The 26583-nt window shown below is 52.8% G+C and overlaps 26 non-coding genes across 26 annotated transcripts; 7 read left to right on the top strand and 19 right to left on the bottom strand.

The window, feature by feature from the left end:
* Positions 1-1119: 1119 nt before the first annotated feature.
* On the top strand, positions 1120-1190 carry TRNAG-GCC (transfer RNA glycine (anticodon GCC)). The gene has a single exon. It is a non-coding gene; the product is annotated as a tRNA-Gly (tRNA).
* A 71-nt stretch (positions 1191-1261) lies between these two features.
* TRNAW-CCA (transfer RNA tryptophan (anticodon CCA)) lies at positions 1262-1333 on the bottom strand. The gene has a single exon. It is a non-coding gene; the product is annotated as a tRNA-Trp (tRNA).
* A 2033-nt stretch (positions 1334-3366) lies between these two features.
* On the top strand, positions 3367-3437 carry TRNAG-GCC (transfer RNA glycine (anticodon GCC)). The gene has a single exon. It is a non-coding gene; the product is annotated as a tRNA-Gly (tRNA).
* Positions 3438-3508: 71 nt separating this feature from the next.
* TRNAW-CCA (transfer RNA tryptophan (anticodon CCA)) lies at positions 3509-3580 on the bottom strand. Its single transcript has one exon. It is a non-coding gene; the product is annotated as a tRNA-Trp (tRNA).
* Positions 3581-3833: 253 nt separating this feature from the next.
* Positions 3834-3907, bottom strand: TRNAN-GUU (transfer RNA asparagine (anticodon GUU)). Its single transcript has one exon. It is a non-coding gene; the product is annotated as a tRNA-Asn (tRNA).
* Positions 3908-5753: 1846 nt separating this feature from the next.
* On the bottom strand, positions 5754-5825 carry TRNAW-CCA (transfer RNA tryptophan (anticodon CCA)). The gene has a single exon. It is a non-coding gene; the product is annotated as a tRNA-Trp (tRNA).
* A 254-nt stretch (positions 5826-6079) lies between these two features.
* TRNAN-GUU (transfer RNA asparagine (anticodon GUU)) lies at positions 6080-6153 on the bottom strand. The gene has a single exon. It is a non-coding gene; the product is annotated as a tRNA-Asn (tRNA).
* A 1706-nt stretch (positions 6154-7859) lies between these two features.
* On the top strand, positions 7860-7930 carry TRNAG-GCC (transfer RNA glycine (anticodon GCC)). Its single transcript has one exon. It is a non-coding gene; the product is annotated as a tRNA-Gly (tRNA).
* A 71-nt stretch (positions 7931-8001) lies between these two features.
* TRNAW-CCA (transfer RNA tryptophan (anticodon CCA)) lies at positions 8002-8073 on the bottom strand. The gene has a single exon. It is a non-coding gene; the product is annotated as a tRNA-Trp (tRNA).
* Positions 8074-10248: 2175 nt separating this feature from the next.
* On the bottom strand, positions 10249-10320 carry TRNAW-CCA (transfer RNA tryptophan (anticodon CCA)). Its single transcript has one exon. It is a non-coding gene; the product is annotated as a tRNA-Trp (tRNA).
* Positions 10321-12495: 2175 nt separating this feature from the next.
* On the bottom strand, positions 12496-12567 carry TRNAW-CCA (transfer RNA tryptophan (anticodon CCA)). The gene has a single exon. It is a non-coding gene; the product is annotated as a tRNA-Trp (tRNA).
* A 254-nt stretch (positions 12568-12821) lies between these two features.
* TRNAN-GUU (transfer RNA asparagine (anticodon GUU)) lies at positions 12822-12895 on the bottom strand. The gene has a single exon. It is a non-coding gene; the product is annotated as a tRNA-Asn (tRNA).
* A 1706-nt stretch (positions 12896-14601) lies between these two features.
* TRNAG-GCC (transfer RNA glycine (anticodon GCC)) lies at positions 14602-14672 on the top strand. Its single transcript has one exon. It is a non-coding gene; the product is annotated as a tRNA-Gly (tRNA).
* Positions 14673-14743: 71 nt separating this feature from the next.
* TRNAW-CCA (transfer RNA tryptophan (anticodon CCA)) lies at positions 14744-14815 on the bottom strand. Its single transcript has one exon. It is a non-coding gene; the product is annotated as a tRNA-Trp (tRNA).
* Positions 14816-15068: 253 nt separating this feature from the next.
* On the bottom strand, positions 15069-15142 carry TRNAN-GUU (transfer RNA asparagine (anticodon GUU)). Its single transcript has one exon. It is a non-coding gene; the product is annotated as a tRNA-Asn (tRNA).
* A 1846-nt stretch (positions 15143-16988) lies between these two features.
* TRNAW-CCA (transfer RNA tryptophan (anticodon CCA)) lies at positions 16989-17060 on the bottom strand. Its single transcript has one exon. It is a non-coding gene; the product is annotated as a tRNA-Trp (tRNA).
* Positions 17061-17314: 254 nt separating this feature from the next.
* Positions 17315-17388, bottom strand: TRNAN-GUU (transfer RNA asparagine (anticodon GUU)). The gene has a single exon. It is a non-coding gene; the product is annotated as a tRNA-Asn (tRNA).
* A 1706-nt stretch (positions 17389-19094) lies between these two features.
* TRNAG-GCC (transfer RNA glycine (anticodon GCC)) lies at positions 19095-19165 on the top strand. Its single transcript has one exon. It is a non-coding gene; the product is annotated as a tRNA-Gly (tRNA).
* Positions 19166-19236: 71 nt separating this feature from the next.
* TRNAW-CCA (transfer RNA tryptophan (anticodon CCA)) lies at positions 19237-19308 on the bottom strand. The gene has a single exon. It is a non-coding gene; the product is annotated as a tRNA-Trp (tRNA).
* A 2033-nt stretch (positions 19309-21341) lies between these two features.
* On the top strand, positions 21342-21412 carry TRNAG-GCC (transfer RNA glycine (anticodon GCC)). The gene has a single exon. It is a non-coding gene; the product is annotated as a tRNA-Gly (tRNA).
* Positions 21413-21483: 71 nt separating this feature from the next.
* Positions 21484-21555, bottom strand: TRNAW-CCA (transfer RNA tryptophan (anticodon CCA)). The gene has a single exon. It is a non-coding gene; the product is annotated as a tRNA-Trp (tRNA).
* A 2033-nt stretch (positions 21556-23588) lies between these two features.
* Positions 23589-23659, top strand: TRNAG-GCC (transfer RNA glycine (anticodon GCC)). Its single transcript has one exon. It is a non-coding gene; the product is annotated as a tRNA-Gly (tRNA).
* A 71-nt stretch (positions 23660-23730) lies between these two features.
* Positions 23731-23802, bottom strand: TRNAW-CCA (transfer RNA tryptophan (anticodon CCA)). Its single transcript has one exon. It is a non-coding gene; the product is annotated as a tRNA-Trp (tRNA).
* A 253-nt stretch (positions 23803-24055) lies between these two features.
* On the bottom strand, positions 24056-24129 carry TRNAN-GUU (transfer RNA asparagine (anticodon GUU)). The gene has a single exon. It is a non-coding gene; the product is annotated as a tRNA-Asn (tRNA).
* Positions 24130-25975: 1846 nt separating this feature from the next.
* Positions 25976-26047, bottom strand: TRNAW-CCA (transfer RNA tryptophan (anticodon CCA)). Its single transcript has one exon. It is a non-coding gene; the product is annotated as a tRNA-Trp (tRNA).
* Positions 26048-26301: 254 nt separating this feature from the next.
* Positions 26302-26375, bottom strand: TRNAN-GUU (transfer RNA asparagine (anticodon GUU)). The gene has a single exon. It is a non-coding gene; the product is annotated as a tRNA-Asn (tRNA).
* Between the last annotated feature and the right edge of the window lie 208 nt (positions 26376-26583).

The raw sequence follows: 26583 nt of genomic DNA, 5'->3' as shown, positions 1-26583 counted from the left end.
CATCCCCATGATCTGGGCCTTTGTACGAAATGTCATGTAAGATGACTTTATTCAGCACGGCGTTTGTCATTTGCTTGGTTGTCCTGTCACTGTTGGATGTTTTCTTGCGCAGACTACTGTCTAATGGTGGGAAGGCCACGAGACACGTGACTTTTCTCTTTCCTTGTTAGCATAGTTTCCTGCCACTGTCTTGGTGTGCTGCCAGCCTGTGAGACACGTGTCTTGCCCATCTCAGCTCCACTGTGGCATGTTAGATATGTCTTTGAGCAGAGTCCCGGTCCCAGAGCTGCTGCCTTCTCTGCACTCTGGCTTGTAAGACTGCAGGCAAAGGCCCTCCCTGGCCCCTCAGCCAGATAGATACATTTACCTGCAGGGCTCAGCTTTGGTGAAAGATATTGGCGAGAGAGAGGAAAGGGGACGGCCCGTGGTGCACCCCCTATTTTGCATAGAACCACAGCCTCCTGGGAGGGCAGAGACATGAGGGTTCTCAGGGAAAGCCCTCCCAGGAGTGTTGAAGGGCAGGACGTGAAACACAGCAATCCCGGAATGGCCTGGTCTAAGATGCCTGTGCAATAGGCCTGGCCCTAGGCTTCCGGGGCTCTTCCTCGGCAGAGGCCCCAGTGGTATGAGCCCGACCAGGGCTGTGCCCGACCAGGGCTGTAGGGCACGTTGGGAGCGCGTTAGGGACGCGAAAGAGGGCGCAGGGCGCAGAACTCTGCCCGTTTCTCCCCAGGATTTTGGGGAGGACAGGGAATCTGGCCAGGTCAGTGACTAGGCTGTCCCAGAAGGAAAGTCCAGTGACAGTGGCATGTTGTGAAACACAAGATTGCTGGTGGTCTGGAGGGTGCTTTCTGTCAGCCACTTCTCCCGGGAGCAGCCAGAGAGCAGGCTGATGTCGTGCTCTGTCAAGCACAACACTGGCCCCAAACCACTGTCCTTAGCAAAAGCAGAAACATTCATAGTTTCAGTCTCCTGCATCGGATTCCTGCCATCAGCATGTGAACGTTTGGCAGTCCAAGGCTTTCCATGCAAACTTTGTTCATAGGTGTCCCATGCGAATGCATGGGCCTCATCACTACTGTCTACGGCAGGGCTCTCTGCTCAGCCTATGTAAGTCAAGCATTGGTGGTTCAGTGGTAGAATTCTCGCCTGCCACGCGGGAGGCCCGGGTTCGATTCCCGGCCAATGCAAAGCGCCCTTCTTTTGGCTTTGCTTTAGAAGTCAGAGATATAGACTTGGTGGGGAAAAAAATGTCAAAGAGTGACCCCGACGTGATTTGAACACGCAACCTTCTGATCTGGAGTCAGACGCGCTACCGTTGCGCCACGAGGTCCCTGTGCATGCAGTTCTCAGCCCCGGATCAAGAAATGCTTCTGTGCCTTTTATTGGCCCTCAGTACGCCTGTGGTTAAAGTAGAAGGCTTGGTGGCCTGTTTCCAGTCCTATTGGTGGAAATGACTAGAGGTGAAGAGATGAGAGAAGATAGAAATGTTGAGATAGAGCATGTCACGCAGGCAAAGCAAGAGCTCTAAGAGCAAAGCCAGACAGCTGTGTTTTAATTCAGGACTTGATGTAGGCAAAAGCATACGTCCCTGGGTGGGCTTGAACCACCAACCTTTCGGTTAACAGCTCAACGCGCTAACCAATTGCGCCACAGAGACCAACCACCGCAGTGAGTGTGTTAGGACTCAATATATGTTTTTACCTTTGTGCTCCTGCCTGCAGCTCTAAGGTCCTGGCATAAGACAGGTAGGCTTAGACTCCATTGTGACATGTCTTACTTCTCTTAGAAGAAGGTTCTGAGTTGCCAGGCAGCTTATCTTCTGCCGGGCACACTTTCCTTTGCAGGCTTTCAGGTTGTGAATCCAGCACTGCTTAGGTGTCCATGTCAGACATGAGCAGCTCATTGAGCCCCACTGTGTGTTTTTTGTGGAGATACAACTCTCAGACTAGAGGGAGCAGGCGGGAAGTGGGTGAGACTCACACAGGGTGGGTGGGGCAGTTAAAGGATGTTATCTAATAGTGTAATCGAGGAGTTGGGTTTTTTGTGCACTACACTTTAACCAGCGATTCTTTCTAAAAGGAAATCCCAGGGCAGTACCCGCAATGAGTGGCATCCCCACACCCGAGGTTGCATTGTGGTAGCTGTTCCCTGAGCCCATAGCCCCTGTCCCCATGTCGCCCTTTCTCCTCGTGTAACTCACCCCAGGTTCGGTGGCTCTGATACTTGCTGCTTCTGCTGCGCGATCATCCCCATGATCTGGGCCTTTGTACGAAATGTCATGTAAGATGACTTTATTCAGCACGGCGTTTGTCATTTGCTTGGTTGTCCTGTCACTGTTGGATGTTTTCTTGCGCAGACTACTGTCTAATGGTGGGAAGGCCACGAGACACGTGACTTTTCTCTTTCCTTGTTAGCATAGTTTCCTGCCACTGTCTTGGTGTGCTGCCAGCCTGTGAGACACGTGTCTTGCCCATCTCAGCTCCACTGTGGCATGTTAGATATGTCTTTGAGCAGAGTCCCGGTCCCAGAGCTGCTGCCTTCTCTGCACTCTGGCTTGTAAGACTGCAGGCAAAGGCCCTCCCTGGCCCCTCAGCCAGATAGATACATTTACCTGCAGGGCTCAGCTTTGGTGAAAGATATTGGCGAGAGAGAGGAAAGGGGACGGCCCGTGGTGCACCCCCTATTTTGCATAGAACCACAGCCTCCTGGGAGGGCAGAGACATGAGGGTTCTCAGGGAAAGCCCTCCCAGGAGTGTTGAAGGGCAGGACGTGAAACACAGCAATCCCGGAATGGCCTGGTCTAAGATGCCTGTGCAATAGGCCTGGCCCTAGGCTTCCGTGGCTCTTCCTCGGCAGAGGCCCCAGTGGTATGAGCCCGACCAGGGCTGTGCCCGACCAGGGCTGTAGGGCGCGTTGGGAGCGCGTTAGGGACGCGAAAGAGGGCGCAGGGCGCAGAACTCTGCCCGTTTCTCCCCAGGATTTTGGGGAGGACAGGGAATCTGGCCAGGTCAGTGACTAGGCTGTCCCAGAAGGAAAGTCCAGTGACAGTGGCATGTTGTGAAACACAAGATTGCTGGTGGTCTGGAGGGTGCTTTCTGTCAGCCACTTCTCCCGGGAGCAGCCAGAGAGCAGGCTGATATCGTGCTCTGTCAAGCACAACACTGGCCCCAAACCACTGTCCTTAGCAAAAGCAGAAACATTCATAGTTTCAGTCTCCTGCATCTGATTCCTCCCATCAGCATGTGAACGTTTGGCAGTCCAAGGCTTGCCATGCAAACTTTGTTCATAGGTGTCCCATGCGAATGCATGGGCCTCATCACTACTGTCTACGGCAGGGCTCTCTGCTCAGCCTATGTAAGTGAAGCATTGGTGGTTCAGTGGTAGAATTCTCGCCTGCCACGCGGGAGGCCCGGGTTCGATTCCCGGCCAATGCAAAGCGCCCTTCTTTTGGCTTTGCTTTAGAAGTCAGAGATATAGACTTGGTGGGGAAAAAAATGTCAAAGAGTGACCCCGACGTGATTTGAACACGCAACCTTCTGATCTGGAGTCAGACGCGCTACCGTTGCGCCACGAGGTCCCTGTGCATGCAGTTCTCAGCCCCGGATCAAGAAATGCTTCTGTGCCTTTTATTGGCCCTCAGTACGCCTGTGGTTAAAGTAGAAGGCTTGGTGTCCCGTTTCCAGTCCTATTGGTGGAAATGACTAGAGGTGAAGAGATGAGAGAAGATAGAAATGTTGAGATAGAGCATGTCACGCAGGCAAAGCGAGAGCTCTAAGAGCAAAGCCAGACAGCTGTGTTTTAATTCAGGACTTGATGTAGGCAAAAGCATACGTCCCTGGGTGGGCTTGAACCACCAACCTTTCGGTTAACAGCCGAACGCGCTAACCGATTGCGCCACAGAGACCAACCACCGCAGTGAGCGTGTTGGGACTCAATATATGTTTTTACCTTTGTGCTCCTGCCTGCAGCTCTAAGGTCCTGGCATAAGACAGGTAGGCTTAGACTCCATTGTGACATGTCTTACTTCTCTTAGAAGAAGGTTCTGAGTTGCCAGGCAGCTTATCTTCTGCCGGGCACACTTTCCTTTGCAGGCTTTCAGGTTGTAAATCCAGCACTGCTTAGGTGTCCATGTCAGACATGAGCAGCTCATTGAGCCCCACTGTGTGTTTTTTGTGGAGATACAACTCTCAGACTAGAGGGAGCAGGCGGGAAGTGGGTGAGACTCACACAGGGTGGGTGGGGCAGTTAAAGGATGTTATCTAATAGTGTAATCGAGGAGTTGGGTTTTTTGTGCACTACACTTTAACCAGCGATTCTTTCCAAAAGGAAATCCCAGGGCAGTACCCGCAATGAGTGGCATCCCCACACCCGAGGTTGCATTGTGGTAGCTGTTCCCTGAGCCCCTAGCCCCTGTCCCCATGTCGCCCTTTCTCCTCGTGTAACTCACCCCAGGTTCGGTGGCTCTGATACTTGCTGCTCCTGCTGCGCGATCATCCCCATGATCTGGGCCTTTGTACGAAATGTCATGTAAGATGACTTTATTCAGCACGGCGTTTGTCATTTGCTTGGTTGTCCTGTCACTGTTGGATGTTTTCTTGCGCAGACTACTGTCTAATGGTGGGAAGGCCACGAGACACGTGACTTTTCTCTTTCCTTGTTAGCATAGTTTCCTGCCACTGTCTTGGTGTGCTGCCAGCCTGTGAGACACGTGTCTTGCCCATCTCAGCTCCACTGTGGCATGTTAGATATGTCTTTGAGCAGAGTCCCTGTCCCAGAGCTGCTACCTTCTCTGCACTCTGGCTTGTAAGACTGCAGGCAAAGGCCCTCCCTGGCCCCTCAGCCAGATAGATACATTTACCTGCAGGGCTCAGCTTTGGTGAAAGATATTGGCGATAGAGAGGAAAGGGGACGGCCCGTGGTGCACCCCCTATTTTGCATAGAACCACAGCCTCCTGGGAGGGCAGAGACATGAGGGTTCTCAGGGAAAGCCCTCCCAGGAGTGTTGAAGGGCAGGACGTGAAACACAGCAATCCCGGAATGGCCTGGTCTAAGATGCCTGTGCAATAGGCCTGGCCCTAGGCTTCCGGGGCTCTTCCTCGGCAGAGGCCCCAGTGGTATGAGCCCGACCAGGGCTGTGCCCGACCAGGGTTGTAGGGCGCGTTGGGAGCGCGTTAGGGACGCGAAAGAGGGCGCAGGGCGCAGAACTCTGCCCGTTTCTCCCCAGGATTTTGGGGAGGACATGGAATCTGGCCAGGTCAGTGACTAGGCTTTCCCAGAAGGAAAGTCCAGTGACAGTGGCATGTTGTGAAACACAAGATTGCTGGTGGTCTGGAGGGTGCTTTCTGTCAGCCACTTCTCCCGGGAGCAGCCAGAGAGCAGGCTGATGTCGTGCTCTGTCAAGCACAACACTGGCCCCAAACCACTGTCCTTAGCAAAAGCAGAAACATTCATAGTTTCAGTCTCCTGCATCTGATTCCTGCCATCAGCATGTGAACGTTTGGCAGTCCAAGGCTTTCCATGCAAACTTTGTTCATAGGTGTCCCATGCGAATGCATGGGCCTCATCACTACTGTCTACGGCAGGGCTCTCTGCTCAGCCTATGTAAGTGAAGCATTGGTGGTTCAGTGGTAGAATTCTCGCCTGCCACGCTGGAGGCCCGGTTCGATTCCCGGCCAATGCAAAGCGCCCTTCTTTTGGCTTTGCTTTAGAAGTCAGAGATATAGACTTGGTGGGGAAAAAATGTCAAAGAGTGACCCCGACGTGATTTGAACACGCAACCTTCTGATCTGGAGTCAGACGCGCTACCGTTGCGCCACGAGGTCCCTGTGCATGCAGTTCTCAGCCCCGGATCAAGAAATGCTTCTGTGCCTTTTATTGGCCCTCAGTACGCCTGTGGTTAAAGTAGAAGGCTTGGTGGCCCGTTTCCAGTCCTATTGGTGGAAATGACTAGAGGTGAAGAGATGAGAGAAGATAGAAATGTTGAGATAGAGCATGTCACGCAGGCAAAGCGAGAGCTCTAAGAGCAAAGCCAGACAGCTGTGTTTTAATTCAGGACTTGATGTAGGCAAAAAGCATACGTCCCTGGGTGGGCTTGAACCACCAACCTTTCGGTTAACAGCCGAACGCGCTAACCGATTGCGCCACAGAGACCAACCACCGCAGTGAGTGTGTTGGGACTCAATATATGTTTTTACCTTTGTGCTCCTGCCTGCAGCTCTAAGGTCCTGGCATAAGACAGGTAGGCTTAGACTCCATTGTGACATGTCTTACTTCTCTTAGAAGAAGGTTCTGAGTTGCCAGGCAGCTTATCTTCTGCCGGGCACACTTTCCTTTGCAGGCTTTCAGGTTGTGAATCCAGCACTGCTTAGGTGTCCATGTCAGACATGAGCAGCTCATTGAGCCCCACGGTGTGTTTTTTGTGGAGATACAACTCTCAGACTAGAGGGAGCAGGCGGGAAGTGGGTGAGACTCACACAGGGTGGGTGGGGCAGTTAAAGGATGTTATCTAATAGTGTAATCGAGGAGTTGGGTTTTTTGTGCACTACACTTTAACCAGCGATTCTTTCTAAAAGGAAATCCCAGGGCAGTACCCGCAATGAGTGGCATCCCCACACCCGAGGTTGCATTGTGGTAGCTGTTCCCTGAGCCCATAGCCCCTGTCCCCATGTCGCCCTTTCTCCTCGTGTAACTCACCCCAGGTTCGGTGGCTCTGATACTTGCTGCTTCTGCTGCGCGATCATCCCCATGATCTGGGCCTTTGTACGAAATGTCATGTAAGATGACTTTATTCAGCACGGCGTTTGTCATTTGCTTGGTTGTCCTGTCACTGTTGGATGTTTTCTTGCGCAGACTACTGTCTAATGGTGGGAAGGCCACGAGACACGTGACTTTTCTCTTTCCTTGTTAGCATAGTTTCCTGCCACTGTCTTGGTGTGCTGCCAGCCTGTGAGACACGTGTCTTGCCCATCTCAGCTCCACTGTGGCATGTTAGATATGTCTTTGAGCAGAGTCCCGGTCCCAGAGCTGCTGCCTTCTCTGCACTCTGGCTTGTAAGACTGCAGGCAAAGGCCCTCCCTGGCCCCTCAGCCAGATAGATACATTTACCTGCAGGGCTCAGCTTTGGTGAAAGATATTGGCGAGAGAGAGGAAAGGGGACGGCCCGTGGTGCACCCCCTATTTTGCATAGAACCACAGCCTCCTGGGAGGGCAGAGACATGAGGGTTCTCAGGGAAAGCCCTCCCAGGAGTGTTGAAGGGCAGGACGTGAAACACAGCAATCCCGGAATGGCCTGGTCTAAGATGCCTGTGCAATAGGCCTGGCCCTAGGCTTCCGGGGCTCTTCCTCGGCAGAGGCCCCAGTGGTATGAGCCCGACCAGGGCTGTGCCCGACCAGGGCTGTAGGGCACGTTGGGAGCGCGTTAGGGACGCGAAAGAGGGCGCAGGGCGCAGAACTCTGCCCGTTTCTCCCCAGGATTTTGGGGAGGACAGGGAATCTGGCCAGGTCAGTGACTAGGCTGTCCCAGAAGGAAAGTCCAGTGACAGTGGCATGTTGTGAAACACAAGATTGCTGGTGGTCTGGAGGGTGCTTTCTGTCAGCCACTTCTCCCGGGAGCAGCCAGAGAGCAGGCTGATGTCGTGCTCTGTCAAGCACAACACTGGCCCCAAACCACTGTCCTTAGCAAAAGCAGAAACATTCATAGTTTCAGTCTCCTGCATCGGATTCCTGCCATCAGCATGTGAACGTTTGGCAGTCCAAGGCTTTCCATGCAAACTTTGTTCATAGGTGTCCCATGCGAATGCATGGGCCTCATCACTACTGTCTACGGCAGGGCTCTCTGCTCAGCCTATGTAAGTGAAGCATTGGTGGTTCAGTGGTAGAATTCTCGCCTGCCACGCGGGAGGCCCGGGTTCGATTCCCGGCCAATGCAAAGCGCCCTTCTTTTGGCTTTGCTTTAGAAGTCAGAGATATAGACTTGGTGGGGAAAAAAATGTCAAAGAGTGACCCCGACGTGATTTGAACACGCAACCTTCTGATCTGGAGTCAGACGCGCTACCGTTGCGCCACGAGGTCCCTGTGCATGCAGTTCTCAGCCCCGGATCAAGAAATGCTTCTGTGCCTTTTATTGGCCCTCAGTACGCCTGTGGTTAAAGTAGAAGGCTTGGTGGCCCGTTTCCAGTCCTATTGGTGGAAATGACTAGAGGTGAAGAGATGAGAGAAGATAGAAATGTTGAGATAGAGCATGTCACGCAGGCAAAGCGAGAGCTCTAAGAGCAAAGCCAGACAGCTGTGTTTTAATTCAGGACTTGATGTAGGCAAAAGCATACGTCCCTGGGTGGGCTTGAACCACCAACCTTTCGGTTAACAGCTGAACGCGCTAACCAATTGCGCCACAGAGACCAACCACCGCAGTGAGTGTGTTAGGACTCAATATATGTTTTTACCTTTGTGCTCCTGCCTGCAGCTCTAAGGTCCTGGCATAAGACAGGTAGGCTTAGACTCCATTGTGACATGTCTTACTTCTCTTAGAAGAAGGTTCTGAGTTGCCAGGCAGCTTATCTTCTGCCGGGCACACTTTCCTTTGCAGGCTTTCAGGTTGTGAATCCAGCACTGCTTAGGTGTCCATGTCAGACATGAGCAGCTCATTGAGCCCCACTGTGTGTTTTTTGTGGAGATACAACTCTCAGACTAGAGGGAGCAGGCGGGAAGTGGGTGAGACTCACACAGGGTGGGTGGGGCAGTTAAAGGATGTTATCTAATAGTGTAATCGAGGAGTTGGGTTTTTTGTGCACTACACTTTAACCAGCGATTCTTTCTAAAAGGAAATCCCAGGGCAGTACCCGCAATGAGTGGCATCCCCACACCCGAGGTTGCATTGTGGTAGCTGTTCCCTGAGCCCATAGCCCCTGTCCCCATGTCGCCCTTTCTCCTCGTGTAACTCACCCCAGGTTCGGTGGCTCTGATACTTGCTGCTTCTGCTGCGCGATCATCCCCATGATCTGGGCCTTTGTACGAAATGTCATGTAAGATGACTTTATTCAGCACGGCGTTTGTCATTTGCTTGGTTGTCCTGTCACTGTTGGATGTTTTCTTGCGCAGACTACTGTCTAATGGTGGGAAGGCCACGAGACACGTGACTTTTCTCTTTCCTTGTTAGCATAGTTTCCTGCCACTGTCTTGGTGTGCTGCCAGCCTGTGAGACACGTGTCTTGCCCATCTCAGCTCCACTGTGGCATGTTAGATATGTCTTTGAGCAGAGTCCCGGTCCCAGAGCTGCTGCCTTCTCTGCACTCTGGCTTGTAAGACTGCAGGCAAAGGCCCTCCCTGGCCCCTCAGCCAGATAGATACATTTACCTGCAGGGCTCAGCTTTGGTGAAAGATATTGGCGAGAGAGAGGAAAGGGGACGGCCCGTGGTGCACCCCCTATTTTGCATAGAACCACAGCCTCCTGGGAGGGCAGAGACATGAGGGTTCTCAGGGAAAGCCCTCCCAGGAGTGTTGAAGGGCAGGACGTGAAACACAGCAATCCCGGAATGGCCTGGTCTAAGATGCCTGTGCAATAGGCCTGGCCCTAGGCTTCCGGGGCTCTTCCTCGGCAGAGGCCTCAGTGGTATGAGCCCGACCAGGGCTGTGCCCGACCAGGGCTGTAGGGCGCGTTGGGAGCGCGTTAGGGACTTGAAAGAGGGCGCAGGGCGCAGAACTCTGCCCGTTTCTCCCCAGGATTTTGGGGAGGACAGGGAATCTGGCCAGGTCAGTGACTAGGCTTTCCCAGAAGGAAAGTCCAGTGACAGTGGCATGTTGTGAAACACAAGATTGCTGGTGGTCTGGAGGTTGCTTTCTGTCAGCCACTTCTCCCGGGAGCAGCCAGAGAGCAGGCTGATGTCGTGCTCTGTCAAGCACAACACTGGCCCCAAACCACTGTCCTTAGCAAAAGCAGAAACATTCATAGTTTCAGTCTCCTGCATCTGATTCCTGCCATCAGCATGTGAACGTTTGGCAGTCCAAGGCTTTCCATGCAAACTTTGTTCATAGGTGTCCCATGCGAATGCATGGGCCTCATCACTACTGTCTACAGCAGGGCTCTCTGCTCAGCCTATGTAAGTGAAGCATTGGTGGTTCAGTGGTAGAATTCTCGCCTGCCACGCGGGAGGCCCGAGTTCGATTCCCGGCCAATGCAAAGCGCCCTTCTTTTGGCTTTGCTTTAGAAGTCAGAGATATAGACTTGGTGGGGAAAAAAATGTCAAAGAGTGACCCCGACGTGATTTGAACACGCAACCTTCTGATCTGGAGTCAGACGCGCTACCGTTGCGCCACGAGGTCCCTGTGCATGCAGTTCTCAGCCCCGGATCAAGAAATGCTTCTGTGCCTTTTATTGGCCCTCAGTACGCCTGTGGTTAAAGTAGAAGGCTTGGTGTCCCGTTTCCAGTCCTATTGGTGGAAATGACTAGAGGTGAAGAGATGAGAGAAGATAGAAATGTTGAGATAGAGCATGTCACGCAGGCAAAGCGAGAGCTCTAAGAGCAAAGCCAGACAGCTGTGTTTTAATTCAGGACTTGATGTAGGCAAAAGCATACGTCCCTGGGTGGGCTTGAACCACCAACCTTTCGGTTAACAGCCGAACACGCTAACCGATTGCGCCACAGAGACCAACCACCGCAGTGAGCGTGTTGGGACTCAATATATGTTTTTACCTTTGTGCTCCTGCCTGCAGCTCTAAGGTCCTGGCATAAGACAGGTAGGCTTAGACTCCATTGTGACATGTCTTACTTCTCTTAGAAGAAGGTTCTGAGTTGCCAGGCAGCTTATCTTCTGCCGGGCACACTTTCCTTTGCAGGCTTTCAGGTTGTGAATCCAGCACTGCTTAGGTGTCCATGTCAGACATGAGCAGCTCATTGAGCCCCACGGTGTGTTTTTTGTGGAGATACAACTCTCAGACTAGAGGGAGCAGGCGGGAAGTGGGTGAGACTCACACAGGGTGGGTGGGGCAGTTAAAGGATGTTATCTAATAGTGTAATCGAGGAGTTGGGTTTTTTGTGCACTACACTTTAACCAGCGATTCTTTCTAAAAGGAAATCCCAGGGCAGTACCCGCAATGAGTGGCATCCCCACACCCGAGGTTGCATTGTGGTAGCTGTTCCCTGAGCCCATAGCCCCTGTCCCCATGTCGCCCTTTCTCCTCGTGTAACTCACCCCAGGTTCGGTGGCTCTGATACTTGCTGCTTCTGCTGCGCGATCATCCCCATGATCTGGGCCTTTGTACGAAATGTCATGTAAGATGACTTTATTCAGCACGGCGTTTGTCATTTGCTTGGTTGTCCTGTCACTGTTGGATGTTTTCTTGCGCAGACTACTGTCTAATGGTGGGAAGGCCACGAGACACGTGACTTTTCTCTTTCCTTGTTAGCATAGTTTCCTGCCACTGTCTTGGTGTGCTGCCAGCCTGTGAGACACGTGTCTTGCCCATCTCAGCTCCACTGTGGCATGTTAGATATGTCTTTGAGCAGAGTCCCGGTCCCAGAGCTGCTGCCTTCTCTGCACTCTGGCTTGTAAGACTGCAGGCAAAGGCCCTCCCTGGCCCCTCAGCCAGATAGATACATTTACCTGCAGGGCTCAGCTTTGGTGAAAGATATTGGCGAGAGAGAGGAAAGGGGACGGCCCGTGGTGCACCCCCTATTTTGCATAGAACCACAGCCTCCTGGGAGGGCAGAGACATGAGGGTTCTCAGGGAAAGCCCTCCCAGGAGTGTTGAAGGGCAGGACGTGAAACACAGCAATCCCGGAATGGCCTGGTCTAAGATGCCTGTGCAATAGGCCTGGCCCTAGGCTTCCGGGGCTCTTCCTCGGCAGAGGCCCCAGTGGTATGAGCCCGACCAGGGCTGTGCCCGACCAGGGCTGTAGGGCACGTTGGGAGCGCGTTAGGGATGCGAAAGAGGGCGCAGGGCGCAGAACTCTGCCCGTTTCTCCCCAGGATTTTGGGGAGGACAGGGAATCTGGCCAGGTCAGTGACTAGGCTGTCCCAGAAGGAAAGTCCAGTGACAGTGGCATGTTGTGAAACACAAGATTGCTGGTGGTCTGGAGGGTGCTTTCTGTCAGCCACTTCTCCCGGGAGCAGCCAGAGAGCAGGCTGATGTCGTGCTCTGTCAAGCACAACACTGGCCCCAAACCACTGTCCTTAGCAAAAGCAGAAACATTCATAGTTTCAGTCTCCTGCATCTGATTCCTGCCATCAGCATGTGAACGTTTGGCAGTCCAAGGCTTTCCATGCAAACTTTGTTCATAGGTGTCCCATGCGAATGCATGGGCCTCATCACTACTGTCTACGGCAGGGCTCTCTGCTCAGCCTATGTAAGTGAAGCATTGGTGGTTCAGTGGTAGAATTCTCGCCTGCCACGCGGGAGGCCCGGGTTTGATTCCCGGCCAATGCAAAGCGCCCTTCTTTTGGCTTTGCTTTAGAAGTCAGAGATATAGACTTGGTTGGGAAAAAAATGTCAAAGAGTGACCCCGACGTGATTTGAACACGCAACCTTCTGATCTGGAGTCAGACGCGCTACCGTTGCGCCACGAGGTCCCTGTGCATGCAGTTCTCAGCCCCGGATCAAGAAATGCTTTTGTGCCTTTTATTGGCCCTCAGTACGCCTGTGGTTAAAGTAGAAGGCTTGGTGTCCCGTTTCCAGTCCTATTGGTGGAAATGACTAGAGGTGAAGAGATGAGAGAAGATAGAAATGTTGAGATAGAGCATGTCACGCAGGCAAAGCGAGAGCTCTAAGAGCAAAGCCAGACAGCTGTGTTTTAATTCAGGACTTGATGTAGGCAAAAAGCATACGTCCCTGGGTGGGCTTGAACCACCAACCTTTCGGTTAACAGCCGAACGCGCTAACCGATTGCGCCACAGAGACCAACCACCGCAGTGAGCGTGTTGGGACTCAATATATGTTTTTACCTTTGTGCTCCTGCCTGCAGCTCTAAGGTCCTGGCATAAGACAGGTAGGCTTAGACTCCATTGTGACATGTCTTACTTCTCTTAGAAGAAGGTTCTGAGTTGCCAGGCAGCTTATCTTCTGCCGGGCACACTTTCCTTTGCAGGCTTTCAGGTTGTGAATCCAGCACTGCTTAGGTGTCCATGTCAGACATGAGCAGCTCATTGAGCCCCACGGTGTGTATTTTGTGGAGATACAACTCTCAGACTAGAGGGAGCAGGCAGGAAGTGGGTGAGACTCACACAGGGTGGGTGGGGCAGTTAAAGGATGTTATCTAATAGTGTAATCGAGGAGTTGGGTTTTTTGTGCACTACACTTTAACCAGCGATTCTTTCTAAAAGGAAATCCCAGGGCAGTACCCGCAATGAGTGGCATCCCCACACCCGAGATTGCATTGTGGTAGCTGTTCCCTGAGCCCATAGCCCCTGTCCCCATGTCGCCCTTTCTCCTCGTGTAACTCACCCCAGGTTCGGTGGCTCTGATACTTGCTGCTTCTGCTGCGCGATCATCCCCATGATCTGGGCCTTTGTACGAAATGTCATGTAAGATGACTTTATTCAGCACGGCGTTTGTCATTTGCTTGGTTGTCCTGTCACTGTTGGATGTTTTCTTGCGCAGACTACTGTCTAATGGTGGGAAGGCCACGAGACACGTGACTTTTCTCTTTCCTTGTTAGCATAGTTTCCTGCCACTGTCTTGGTGTGCTGCCAGCCTGTGAGACACGTGTCTTGCCCATCTCAGCTCCACTGTGGCATGTTAGATATGTCTTTGAGCAGAGTCCCGGTCCCAGAGCTGCTGCCTTCTCTGCACTCTGGCTTGTAAGACTGCAGGCAAAGGCCCTCCCTGGCCCCTCAGCCAGATAGATACATTTACCTGCAGGGCTCAGCTGTGGTGAAAGATATTGGCAAGAGAGAGGAAAGGGGACGGCCCGTGGTGCACCCCCTATTTTGCATAGAACCACAGCCTCCTGGGAGGGCAGAGACATGAGGGTTCTCAGGGAAAGCCCTCCCAGGAGTGTTGAAGGGCAGGACGTGAAACACAGCAATCCCGGAATGGCCTGGTCTAAGATGCCTGTGCAATAGGCCTGGCCCTAGGCTTCCGGGGCTCTTCCTCGGCAGAGGCCCCAGTGGTATGAGCCCGACCAGGGCTGTGCCCGACCAGGGCTGTAGGGCGCGTTGGGAGCGCGTTAGGAACGCGAAAGAGGGCGCAGGGCGCAGAACTCTGCCCGTTTCTCCCCAGGATTTTGGGGAGGACAGGGAATCTGGCCAGGTCAGTGACTAGGCTGTCCCAGAAGGAAAGTCCAGTGACAGTGGCATGTTGTGAAACACAAGATTGCTGGTGGTCTGGAGGGTGCTTTCTGTCAGCCACTTCTCCCGGGAGCAGCCAGAGAGCAGGCTGATATCGTGCTCTGTCAAGCACAACACTGGCCCCAAACCACTGTCCTTAGCAAAAGCAGAAACATTCATAGTTTCAGTCTCCTGCATCTGATTCCTCCCATCAGCATGTGAACGTTTGGCAGTCCAAGGCTTGCCATGCAAACTTTGTTCATAGGTGTCCCATGCGAATTCATGGGCCTCATCACTACTGTCTACGGCAGGGCTCTCTGCTCAGCCTATGTAAGTGAAGCATTGGTGGTTCAGTGGTAGAATTCTCGCCTGCCACGCGGGAGGCCCGGGTTCGATTCCCGGCCAATGCAAAGCGCCCTTCTTTTGGCTTTGCTTTAGAAGTCAGAGATATAGACTTGGGGGGGAAAAAAATGTCAAAGAGTGACCCCGACGTGATTTGAACACGCAACCTTCTGATCTGGAGTCAGACGCGCTACCGTTGCGCCACGAGGTCCCTGTGCATGCAGTTCTCAGCCCCGGATCAAGAAATGCTTCTGTGCCTTTTATTGGCCCTCAGTACGCCTGTGGTTAAAGTAGAAGGCTTGGTGTCCCGTTTCCAGTCCTATTGGTGGAAATGACTAGAGGTGAAGAGATGAGAGAAGATAGAAATGTTGAGATAGAGCATGTCACGCAGGCAAAGCGAGAGCTCTAAGAGCAAAGCCAGACAGCTGTGTTTTAATTCAGGACTTGATGTAGGCAAAAGCATACGTCCCTGGGTGGGCTTGAACCACCAACCTTTCGGTTAACAGCCGAACGCGCTAACCGATTGCGCCACAGAGACCAACCACCGCAGTGAGCGTGTTGGGACTCAATATATGTTTTTACCTTTGTGCTCCTGCCTGCAGCTCTAAGGTCCTGGCATAAGACAGGTAGGCTTAGACTCCATTGTGACATGTCTTACTTCTCTTAGAAGAAGGTTCTGAGTTGCCAGGCAGCTTATCTTCTGCCGGGCACACTTTCCTTTGCAGGCTTTCAGGTTGTGAATCCAGCACTGCTTAGGTGTCCATGTCAGACATGAGCAGCTCATTGAGCCCCACTGTGTGTTTTTTGTGGAGATACAACTCTCAGACTAGAGGGAGCAGGCGGGAAGTGGGTGAGACTCACACAGGGTGGGTGGGGCAGTTAAAGGATGTTATCTAATAGTGTAATCGAGGAGTTGGGTTTTTTGTGCACTACACTTTAACCAGCGATTCTTTCCAAAAGGAAATCCCAGGGCAGTACCCGCAATGAGTGGCATCCCCACACCCGAGGTTGCATTGTGGTAGCTGTTCCCTGAGCCCCTAGCCCCTGTCCCCATGTCGCCCTTTCTCCTCGTGTAACTCACCCCAGGTTCGGTGGCTCTGATACTTGCTGCTCCTGCTGCGCGATCATCCCCATGATCTGGGCCTTTGTACGAAATGTCATGTAAGATGACTTTATTCAGCACGGCGTTTGTCATTTGCTTGGTTGTCCTGTCACTGTTGGATGTTTTCTTGCGCAGACTACTGTCTAATGGTGGGAAGGCCACGAGACACGTGACTTTTCTCTTTCCTTGTTAGCATAGTTTCCTGCCACTGTCTTGGTGTGCTGCCAGCCTGTGAGACACGTGTCTTGCCCATCTCAGCTCCACTGTGGCATGTTAGATATGTCTTTGAGCAGAGTCCCTGTCCCAGAGCTGCTACCTTCTCTGCACTCTGGCTTGTAAGACTGCAGGCAAAGGCCCTCCCTGGCCCCTCAGCCAGATAGATACATTTACCTGCAGGGCTCAGCTTTGGTGAAAGATATTGGCGATAGAGAGGAAAGGGGACGGCCCGTGGTGCACCCCCTATTTTGCATAGAACCACAGCCTCCTGGGAGGGCAGAGACATGAGGGTTCTCAGGGAAAGCCCTCCCAGGAGTGTTGAAGGGCAGGACGTGAAACACAGCAATCCCGGAATGGCCTGGTCTAAGATGCCTGTGCAATAGGCCTGGCCCTAGGCTTCCGGGGCTCTTCCTCGGCAGAGGCCCCAGTGGTATGAGCCCGACCAGGGCTGTGCCCGACCAGGGTTGTAGGGCGCGTTGGGAGCGCGTTAGGGACGCGAAAGAGGGCGCAGGGCGCAGAACTCTGCCCGTTTCTCCCCAGGATTTTGGGGAGGACATGGAATCTGGCCAGGTCAGTGACTAGGCTTTCCCATAAGGAAAGTCCAGTGACAGTGGCATGTTGTGAAACACAAGATTGCTGGTGGTCTGGAGGGTGCTTTCTGTCAGCCACTTCTCCCGGGAGCAGCCAGAGAGCAGGCTGATGTCGTGCTCTGTCAAGCACAACACTGGCCCCAAACCACTGTCCTTAGCAAAACCAGAAACATTCATAGTTTCAGTCTCCTGCATCTGATTCCTGCCATCAGCATGTGAACGTTTGGCAGTCCAAGGCTTTCCATGCAAACTTTGTTCATAGGTGTCCCATGCGAATGCATGGGCCTCATCACTACTGTCTACGGCAGGGCTCTCTGCTCAGCCTATGTAAGTGAAGCATTGGTGGTTCAGTGGTAGAATTCTCGCCTGCCACGCGGGAGGCCCGGTTCGATTCCCGGCCAATGCAAAGCGCCCTTCTTTTGGCTTTGCTTTAGAAGACAGAGATATAGACTTGGTGGGGAAAAAATGTCAAAGAGTGACCCCGACGTGATTTGAACACGCAACCTTCTGATCTGGAGTCAGACGCGCTACCGTTGCGCCACGAGGTCCCTGTGCATGCAGTTCTCAGCCCCGGATCAAGAAATGCTTCTGTGCCTTTTATTGGCCCTCAGTACGCCTGTGGTTAAAGTAGAAGGCTTGGTGGCCCGTTTCCAGTCCTATTGGTGGAAATGACTAGAGGTGAAGAGATGAGAGAAGATAGAAATGTTGAGATAGAGCATGTCACGCAGGCAAAGCGAGAGCTCTAAGAGCAAAGCCAGACAGCTGTGTTTTAATTCAGGACTTGATGTAGGCAAAAAGCATACGTCCCTGGGTGGGCTTGAACCACCAACCTTTCGGTTAACAGCCGAACGCGCTAACCGATTGCGCCACAGAGACCAACCACCGCAGTGAGCGTGTTGGGACTCAATATATGTTTTTACCTTTGTGCTCCTGCCTGCAGCTCTAAGGTCCTGGCATAAGACAGGTAGGCTTAGACTCCATTGTGACATGTCTTACTTCTCTTAGAAGAAGGTTCTGAGTTGCCAGGCAGCTTATCTTCTGCCGGGCACACTTTCCTTTGCAGGCTTTCAGGTTGTGAATCCAGCACTGCTTAGGTGTCCATGTCAGACATGAGCAGCTCATTGAGCCCCACGGTGTGTTTTTTGTGGAGATACAACTCTCAGACTAGAGGGAGCAGGCGGGAAGTGGGTGAGACTCACACAGGGTGGGTGGGGCAGTTAAAGGATGTTATCTAATAGTGTAATCGAGGAGTTGGGTTTTTTGTGCACTACACTTTAACCAGCGATTCTTTCTAAAAGGAAATCCCAGGGCAGTACCCGCAATGAGTGGCATCCCCACACCCGAGGTTGCATTGTGGTAGCTGTTCCCTGAGCCCATAGCCCCTGTCCCCATGTCGCCCTTTCTCCTCGTGTAACTCACCCCAGGTTCGGTGGCTCTGATACTTGCTGCTTCTGCTGCGCGATCATCCCCATGATCTGGGCCTTTGTACGAAATGTCATGTAAGATGACTTTATTCAGCACGGCGTTTGTCATTTGCTTGGTTGTCCTGTCACTGTTGGATGTTTTCTTGCGCAGACTACTGTCTAATGGTGGGAAGGCCACGAGACACGTGACTTTTCTCTTTCCTTGTTAGCATAGTTTCCTGCCACTGTCTTGGTGTGCTGCCAGCCTGTGAGACACGTGTCTTGCCCATCTCAGCTCCACTGTGGCATGTTAGATATGTCTTTGAGCAGAGTCCCGGTCCCAGAGCTGCTGCCTTCTCTGCACTCTGGCTTGTAAGACTGCAGGCAAAGGCCCTCCCTGGCCCCTCAGCCAGATAGATACATTTACCTGCAGGGCTCAGCTTTGGTGAAAGATATTGGCAAGAGAGAGGAAAGGGGACGGCCCGTGGTGCACCCCCTATTTTGCATAGAACCACAGCCTCCTGGGAGGGCAGAGACATGAGGGTTCTCAGGGAAAGCCCTCCCAGGAGTGTTGAAGGGCAGGACGTGAAACACAGCAATCCCGGAATGGCCTGGTCTAAGATGCCTGTGCAATAGGCCTGGCCCTAGGCTTCCGGGGCTCTTCCTCGGCAGAGGCCCCAGTGGTATGAGCCCGACCAGGGCTGTGCCCGACCAGGGCTGTAGGGCACGTTGGGAGCGCGTTAGGGACGCGAAAGAGGGCGCAGGGCGCAGAACTCTGCCCGTTTCTCCCCAGGATTTTGGGGAGGACAGGGAATCTGGCCAGGTCAGTGACTAGGCTGTCCCAGAAGGAAAGTCCAGTGACAGTGGCATGTTGTGAAACACAAGATTGCTGGTGGTCTGGAGGGTGCTTTCTGTAAGCCACTTCTCCCGGGAGCAGCCAGAGAGCAGGCTGATGTCGTGCTCTGTCAAGCACAACACTGGCCCCAAACCACTGTCCTTAGCAAAAGCAGAAACATTCATAGTTTCAGTCTCCTGCATCTGATTCCTGCCATCAGCATGTGAACGTTTGGCAGTCCAAGGCTTTCCATGCAAACTTTGTTCATAGGTGTCCCATGCGAATGCATGGGCCTCATCACTACTGTCTACGGCAGGGCTCTCTGCTCAGCCTATGTAAGTGAAGCATTGGTGGTTCAGTGGTAGAATTCTCGCCTGCCACGCGGGAGGCCCGGGTTCGATTCCCGGCCAATGCAAAGCGCCCTTCTTTTGGCTTTGCTTTAGAAGTCAGAGATATAGACTTGGTGGGGAAAAAAATGTCAAAGAGTGACCCCGACGTGATTTGAACACGCAACCTTCTGATCTGGAGTCAGACGCGCTACCGTTGCGCCACGAGGTCCCTGTGCATGCAGTTCTCAGCCCCGGATCAAGAAATGCTTCTGTGCCTTTTATTGGCCCTCAGTACGCCTGTGGTTAAAGTAGAAGGCTTGGTGGCCCGTTTCCAGTCCTATTGGTGGAAATGACTAGAGGTGAAGAGATGAGAGAAGATAGAAATGTTGAGATAGAGCATGTCACGCAGGCAAAGCGAGAGCTCTAAGAGCAAAGCCAGACAGCTGTGTTTTAATTCAGGACTTGATGTAGGCAAAAGCATACGTCCCTGGGTGGGCTTGAACCACCAACCTTTCGGTTAACAGCTGAACGCGCTAACCAATTGCGCCACAGAGACCAACCACCGCAGTGAGTGTGTTAGGACTCAATATATGTTTTTACCTTTGTGCTCCTGCCTGCAGCTCTAAGGTCCTGGCATAAGACAGGTAGGCTTAGACTCCATTGTGACATGTCTTACTTCTCTTAGAAGAAGGTTCTGAGTTGCCAGGCAGCTTATCTTCTGCCGGGCACACTTTCCTTTGCAGGCTTTCAGGTTGTGAATCCAGCACTGCTTAGGTGTCCATGTCAGACATGAGCAGCTCATTGAGCCCCACTGTGTGTTTTTTGTGGAGATACAACTCTCAGACTAGAGGGAGCAGGCGGGAAGTGGGTGAGACTCACACAGGGTGGGTGGGGCAGTTAAAGGATGTTATCTAATAGTGTAATCGAGGAGTTGGGTTTTTTGTGCACTACACTTTAACCAGCGATTCTTTCTAAAAGGAAATCCCAGGGCAGTACCCGCAATGAGTGGCATCCCCACACCCGAGGTTGCATTGTGGTAGCTGTTCCCTGAGCCCATAGCCCCTGTCCCCATGTCGCCCTTTCTCCTCGTGTAACTCACCCCAGGTTCGGTGGCTCTGATACTTGCTGCTTCTGCTGCGCGATCATCCCCATGATCTGGGCCTTTGTACGAAATGTCATGTAAGATGACTTTATTCAGCACGGCGTTTGTCATTTGCTTGGTTGTCCTGTCACTGTTGGATGTTTTCTTGCGCAGACTACTGTCTAATGGTGGGAAGGCCACGAGACACGTGACTTTTCTCTTTCCTTGTTAGCATAGTTTCCTGCCACTGTCTTGGTGTGCTGCCAGCCTGTGAGACACGTGTCTTGCCCATCTCAGCTCCACTGTGGCATGTTAGATATGTCTTTGAGCAGAGTCCCGGTCCCAGAGCTGCTGCCTTCTCTGCACTCTGGCTTGTAAGACTGCAGGCAAAGGCCCTCCCTGGCCCCTCAGCCAGATAGATACATTTACCTGCAGGGCTCAGCTGTGGTGAAAGATATTGGCAAGAGAGAGGAAAGGGGACGGCCCGTGGTGCACCCCCTATTTTGCATAGAACCACAGCCTCCTGGGAGGGCAGAGACATGAGGGTTCTCAGGGAAAGCCCTCCCAGGAGTGTTGAAGGGCAGGACGTGAAACACAGCAATCCCGGAATGGCCTGGTCTAAGATGCCTGTGCAATAGGCCTGGCCCTAGGCTTCCGGGGCTCTTCCTCGGCAGAGGCCCCAGTGGTATGAGCCCGACCAGGGCTGTGCCCGACCAGGGCTGTAGGGCGCGTTGGGAGCGCGTTAGGGACGCGAAAGAGGGCGCAGGGCGCAGAACTCTGCCCGTTTCTCCCCAGGATTTTGGGGAGGACAGGGAATCTGGCCAGGTCAGTGACTAGGCTGTCCCAGAAGGAAAGTCCAGTGACAGTGGCATGTTGTGAAACACAAGATTGCTGGTGGTCTGGAGGGTGCTTTCTGTCAGCCACTTCTCCCGGGAGCAGCCAGAGAGCAGGCTGATATCGTGCTCTGTCAAGCACAACACTGGCCCCAAACCACTGTCCTTAGCAAAAGCAGAAACATTCATAGTTTCAGTCTCCTGCATCTGATTCCTGCCATCAGCATGTGAACGTTTGGCAGTCCAAGGCTTTCCATGCAAACTTTGTTCATAGGTGTCCCATGCGAATGCATGGGCCTCATCACTACTGTCTACGGCAGGGCTCTCTGCTCAGCCTATGTAAGTGAAGCATTGGTGGTTCAGTGGTAGAATTCTCGCCTGCCACGCGGGAGGCCCGGGTTCGATTCCCGGCCAATGCAAAGCGCCCTTCTTTTGGCTTTGCTTTAGAAGTCAGAGATATAGACTTGGTGGGGAAAAAAATGTCAAAGAGTGACCCCGACGTGATTTGAACACGCAACCTTCTGATCTGGAGTCAGACGCGCTACCGTTGCGCCACGAGGTCCCTGTGCATGCAGTTCTCAGCCCCGGATCAAGAAATGCTTCTGTGCCTTTTATTGGCCCTCAGTACGCCTGTGGTTAAAGTAGAAGGCTTGGTGGCCCGTTTCCAGTCCTATTGGTGGAAATGACTAGAGGTGAAGAGATGAGAGAAGATAGAAATGTTGAGATAGAGCATGTCACGCAGGCAAAGCGAGAGCTCTAAGAGCAAAGCCAGACAGCTGTGTTTTAATTCAGGACTTGATGTAGGCAAAAGCATACGTCCCTGGGTGGGCTTGAACCACCAACCTTTCGGTTAACAGCTGAACGCGCTAACCAATTGCGCCACAGAGACCAACCACCGCAGTGAGTGTGTTAGGACTCAATATATGTTTTTACCTTTGTGCTCCTGCCTGCAGCTCTAAGGTCCTGGCATAAGACAGGTAGGCTTAGACTCCATTGTGACATGTCTTACTTCTCTTAGAAGAAGGTTCTGAGTTGCCAGGCAGCTTATCTTCTGCCGGGCACACTTTCCTTTGCAGGCTTTCAGGTTGTGAATCCAGCACTGCTTAGGTGTCCATGTCAGACATGAGCAGCTCATTGAGCCCCACTGTGTGTTTTTTGTGGAGATACAACTCTCAGACTAGAGGGAGCAGGCGGGAAGTGGGTGAGACTCACACAGGGTGGGTGGGGCAGTTAAAGGATGTTATCTAATAGTGTAATCGAGGAGTTGGGTTTTTTGTGCACTACACTTTAACCAGCGATTCTTTCTAAAAGGAAATCCCAGGGCAGTACCCGCAATGAGTGGCATCCCCACACCCGAGGTTGCATTGTGGTAGCTGTTCCCTGAGCCCATAGCCCCTGTCCCCATGTCGCCCTTTCTCCTCGTGTAACTCACCCCAGGTTCGGTGGCTCTGATACTTGCTGCTTCTGCTGCGCGATCATCCCCATGATCTGGGCCTTTGTACGAAATGTCATGTAAGATGACTTTATTCAGCACGGCGTTTGTCATTTGCTTGGTTGTCCTGTCACTGTTGGATGTTTTCTTGCGCAGACTACTGTCTAATGGTGGGAAGGCCACGAGACACGTGACTTTTCTCTTTCCTTGTTAGCATAGTTTCCTGCCACTGTCTTGGTGTGCTGCCAGCCTGTGAGACACGTGTCTTGCCCATCTCAGCTCCACTGTGGCATGTTAGATATGTCTTTGAGCAGAGTCCCGGTCCCAGAGCTGCTGCCTTCTCTGCACTCTGGCTTGTAAGACTGCAGGCAAAGGCCCTCCCTGGCCCCTCAGCCAGATAGATACATTTACCTGCAGGGCTCAGCTGTGGTGAAAGATATTGGCAAGAGAGAGGAAAGGGGACGGCCCGTGGTGCACCCCCTATTTTGCATAGAACCACAGCCTCCTGGGAGGGCAGAGACATGAGGGTTCTCAGGGAAAGCCCTCCCAGGAGTGTTGAAGGGCAGGACGTGAAACACAGCAATCCCGGAATGGCCTGGTCTAAGATGCCTGTGCAATAGGCCTGGCCCTAGGCTTCCGGGGCTCTTCCTCGGCAGAGGCCCCAGTGGTATGAGCCCGACCAGGGCTGTGCCCGACCAGGGCTGTAGGGCGCGTTGGGAGCGCGTTAGGGACGCGAAAGAGGGCGCAGGGCGCAGAACTCTGCCCGTTTCTCCCCAGGATTTTGGGGAGGACAGGGAATCTGGCCAGGTCAGTGACTAGGCTGTCCCAGAAGGAAAGTCCAGTGACAGTGGCATGTTGTGAAACACAAGATTGCTGGTGGTCTGGAGGGTGCTTTCTGTCAGCCACTTCTCCCGGGAGCAGCCAGAGAGCAGGCTGATATCGTGCTCTGTCAAGCACAACACTGGCCCCAAACCACTGTCCTTAGCAAAAGCAGAAACATTCATAGTTTCAGTCTCCTGCATCTGATTCCTCCCATCAGCATGTGAACGTTTGGCAGTCCAAGGCTTGCCATGCAAACTTTGTTCATAGGTGTCCCATGCGAATTCATGGGCCTCATCACTACTGTCTACGGCAGGGCTCTCTGCTCAGCCTATGTAAGTGAAGCATTGGTGGTTCAGTGGTAGAATTCTCGCCTGCCACGCGGGAGGCCCGGGTTCGATTCCCGGCCAATGCAAAGCGCCCTTCTTTTGGCTTTGCTTTAGAAGTCAGAGATATAGACTTGGGGGGGAAAAAAATGTCAAAGAGTGACCCCGACGTGATTTGAACACGCAACCTTCTGATCTGGAGTCAGACGCGCTACCGTTGCGCCACGAGGTCCCTGTGCATGCAGTTCTCAGCCCCGGATCAAGAAATGCTTCTGTGCCTTTTATTGGCCCTCAGTACGCCTGTGGTTAAAGTAGAAGGCTTGGTGTCCCGTTTCCAGTCCTATTGGTGGAAATGACTAGAGGTGAAGAGATGAGAGAAGATAGAAATGTTGAGATAGAGCATGTCACGCAGGCAAAGCGAGAGCTCTAAGAGCAAAGCCAGACAGCTGTGTTTTAATTCAGGACTTGATGTAGGCAAAAGCATACGTCCCTGGGTGGGCTTGAACCACCAACCTTTCGGTTAACAGCCGAACGCGCTAACCGATTGCGCCACAGAGACCAACCACCGCAGTGAGCGTGTTGGGACTCAATATATGTTTTTACCTTTGTGCTCCTGCCTGCAGCTCTAAGGTCCTGGCATAAGACAGGTAGGCTTAGACTCCATTGTGACATGTCTTACTTCTCTTAGAAGAAGGTTCTGAGTTGCCAGGCAGCTTATCTTCTGCCGGGCACACTTTCCTTTGCAGGCTTTCAGGTTGTGAATCCAGCACTGCTTAGGTGTCCATGTCAGACATGAGCAGCTCATTGAGCCCCACTGTGTGTTTTTTGTGGAGATACAACTCTCAGACTAGAGGGAGCAGGCGGGAAGTGGGTGAGACTCACACAGGGTGGGTGGGGCAGTTAAAGGATGTTATCTAATAGTGTAATCGAGGAGTTGGGTTTTTTGTGCACTACACTTTAACCAGCGATTCTTTCCAAAAGGAAATCCCAGGGCAGTACCCGCAATGAGTGGCATCCCCACACCCGAGGTTGCATTGTGGTAGCTGTTCCCTGAGCCCCTAGCCCCTGTCCCCATGTCGCCCTTTCTCCTCGTGTAACTCACCCCAGGTTCGGTGGCTCTGATACTTGCTGCTCCTGCTGCGCGATCATCCCCATGATCTGGGCCTTTGTACGAAATGTCATGTAAGATGACTTTATTCAGCACGGCGTTTGTCATTTGCTTGGTTGTCCTGTCACTGTTGGATGTTTTCTTGCGCAGACTACTGTCTAATGGTGGGAAGGCCACGAGACACGTGACTTTTCTCTTTCCTTGTTAGCATAGTTTCCTGCCACTGTCTTGGTGTGCTGCCAGCCTGTGAGACACGTGTCTTGCCCATCTCAGCTCCACTGTGGCATGTTAGATATGTCTTTGAGCAGAGTCCCTGTCCCAGAGCTGCTACCTTCTCTGCACTCTGGCTTGTAAGACTGCAGGCAAAGGCCCTCCCTGGCCCCTCAGCCAGATAGATACATTTACCTGCAGGGCTCAGCTTTGGTGAAAGATATTGGCGATAGAGAGGAAAGGGGACGGCCCGTGGTGCACCCCCTATTTTGCATAGAACCACAGCCTCCTGGGAGGGCAGAGACATGAGGGTTCTCAGGGAAAGCCCTCCCAGGAGTGTTGAAGGGCAGGACGTGAAACACAGCAATCCCGGAATGGCCTGGTCTAAGATGCCTGTGCAATAGGCCTGGCCCTAGGCTTCCGGGGCTCTTCCTCGGCAGAGGCCCCAGTGGTATGAGCCCGACCAGGGCTGTGCCCGACCAGGGTTGTAGGGCGCGTTGGGAGCGCGTTAGGGACGCGAAAGAGGGCGCAGGGCGCAGAACTCTGCCCGTTTCTCCCCAGGATTTTGGGGAGGACATGGAATCTGGCCAGGTCAGTGACTAGGCTTTCCCATAAGGAAAGTCCAGTGACAGTGGCATGTTGTGAAACACAAGATTGCTGGTGGTCTGGAGGGTGCTTTCTGTCAGCCACTTCTCCCGGGAGCAGCCAGAGAGCAGGCTGATGTCGTGCTCTGTCAAGCACAACACTGGCCCCAAACCACTGTCCTTAGCAAAACCAGAAACATTCATAGTTTCAGTCTCCTGCATCTGATTCCTGCCATCAGCATGTGAACGTTTGGCAGTCCAAGGCTTTCCATGCAAACTTTGTTCATAGGTGTCCCATGCGAATGCATGGGCCTCATCACTACTGTCTACGGCAGGGCTCTCTGCTCAGCCTATGTAAGTGAAGCATTGGTGGTTCAGTGGTAGAATTCTCGCCTGCCACGCGGGAGGCCCGGTTCGATTCCCGGCCAATGCAAAGCGCCCTTCTTTTGGCTTTGCTTTAGAAGACAGAGATATAGACTTGGTGGGGAAAAAATGTCAAAGAGTGACCCCGACGTGATTTGAACACGCAACCTTCTGATCTGGAGTCAGACGCGCTACCGTTGCGCCACGAGGTCCCTGTGCATGCAGTTCTCAGCCCCGGATCAAGAAATGCTTCTGTGCCTTTTATTGGCCCTCAGTACGCCTGTGGTTAAAGTAGAAGGCTTGGTGGCCCGTTTCCAGTCCTATTGGTGGAAATGACTAGAGGTGAAGAGATGAGAGAAGATAGAAATGTTGAGATAGAGCATGTCACGCAGGCAAAGCGAGAGCTCTAAGAGCAAAGCCAGACAGCTGTGTTTTAATTCAGGACTTGATGTAGGCAAAAAGCATACGTCCCTGGGTGGGCTTGAACCACCAACCTTTCGGTTAACAGCCGAACGCGCTAACCGATTGCGCCACAGAGACCAACCACCGCAGTGAGCGTGTTGGGACTCAATATATGTTTTTACCTTTGTGCTCCTGCCTGCAGCTCTAAGGTCCTGGCATAAGACAGGTAGGCTTAGACTCCATTGTGACATGTCTTACTTCTCTTAGAAGAAGGTTCTGAGTTGCCAGGCAGCTTATCTTCTGCCGGGCACACTTTCCTTTGCAGGCTTTCAGGTTGTGAATCCAG

Source organism: Pleurodeles waltl, chromosome 4_1 (genome assembly GCF_031143425.1).
Source record: "Pleurodeles waltl isolate 20211129_DDA chromosome 4_1, aPleWal1.hap1.20221129, whole genome shotgun sequence".
Classification (NCBI taxonomy): domain Eukaryota; kingdom Metazoa; phylum Chordata; class Amphibia; order Caudata; family Salamandridae; genus Pleurodeles; species Pleurodeles waltl.
The sequence above is the reverse complement of the archived record's forward strand: the minus strand, read 5'-3'. Positions and strand labels throughout refer to the sequence as shown.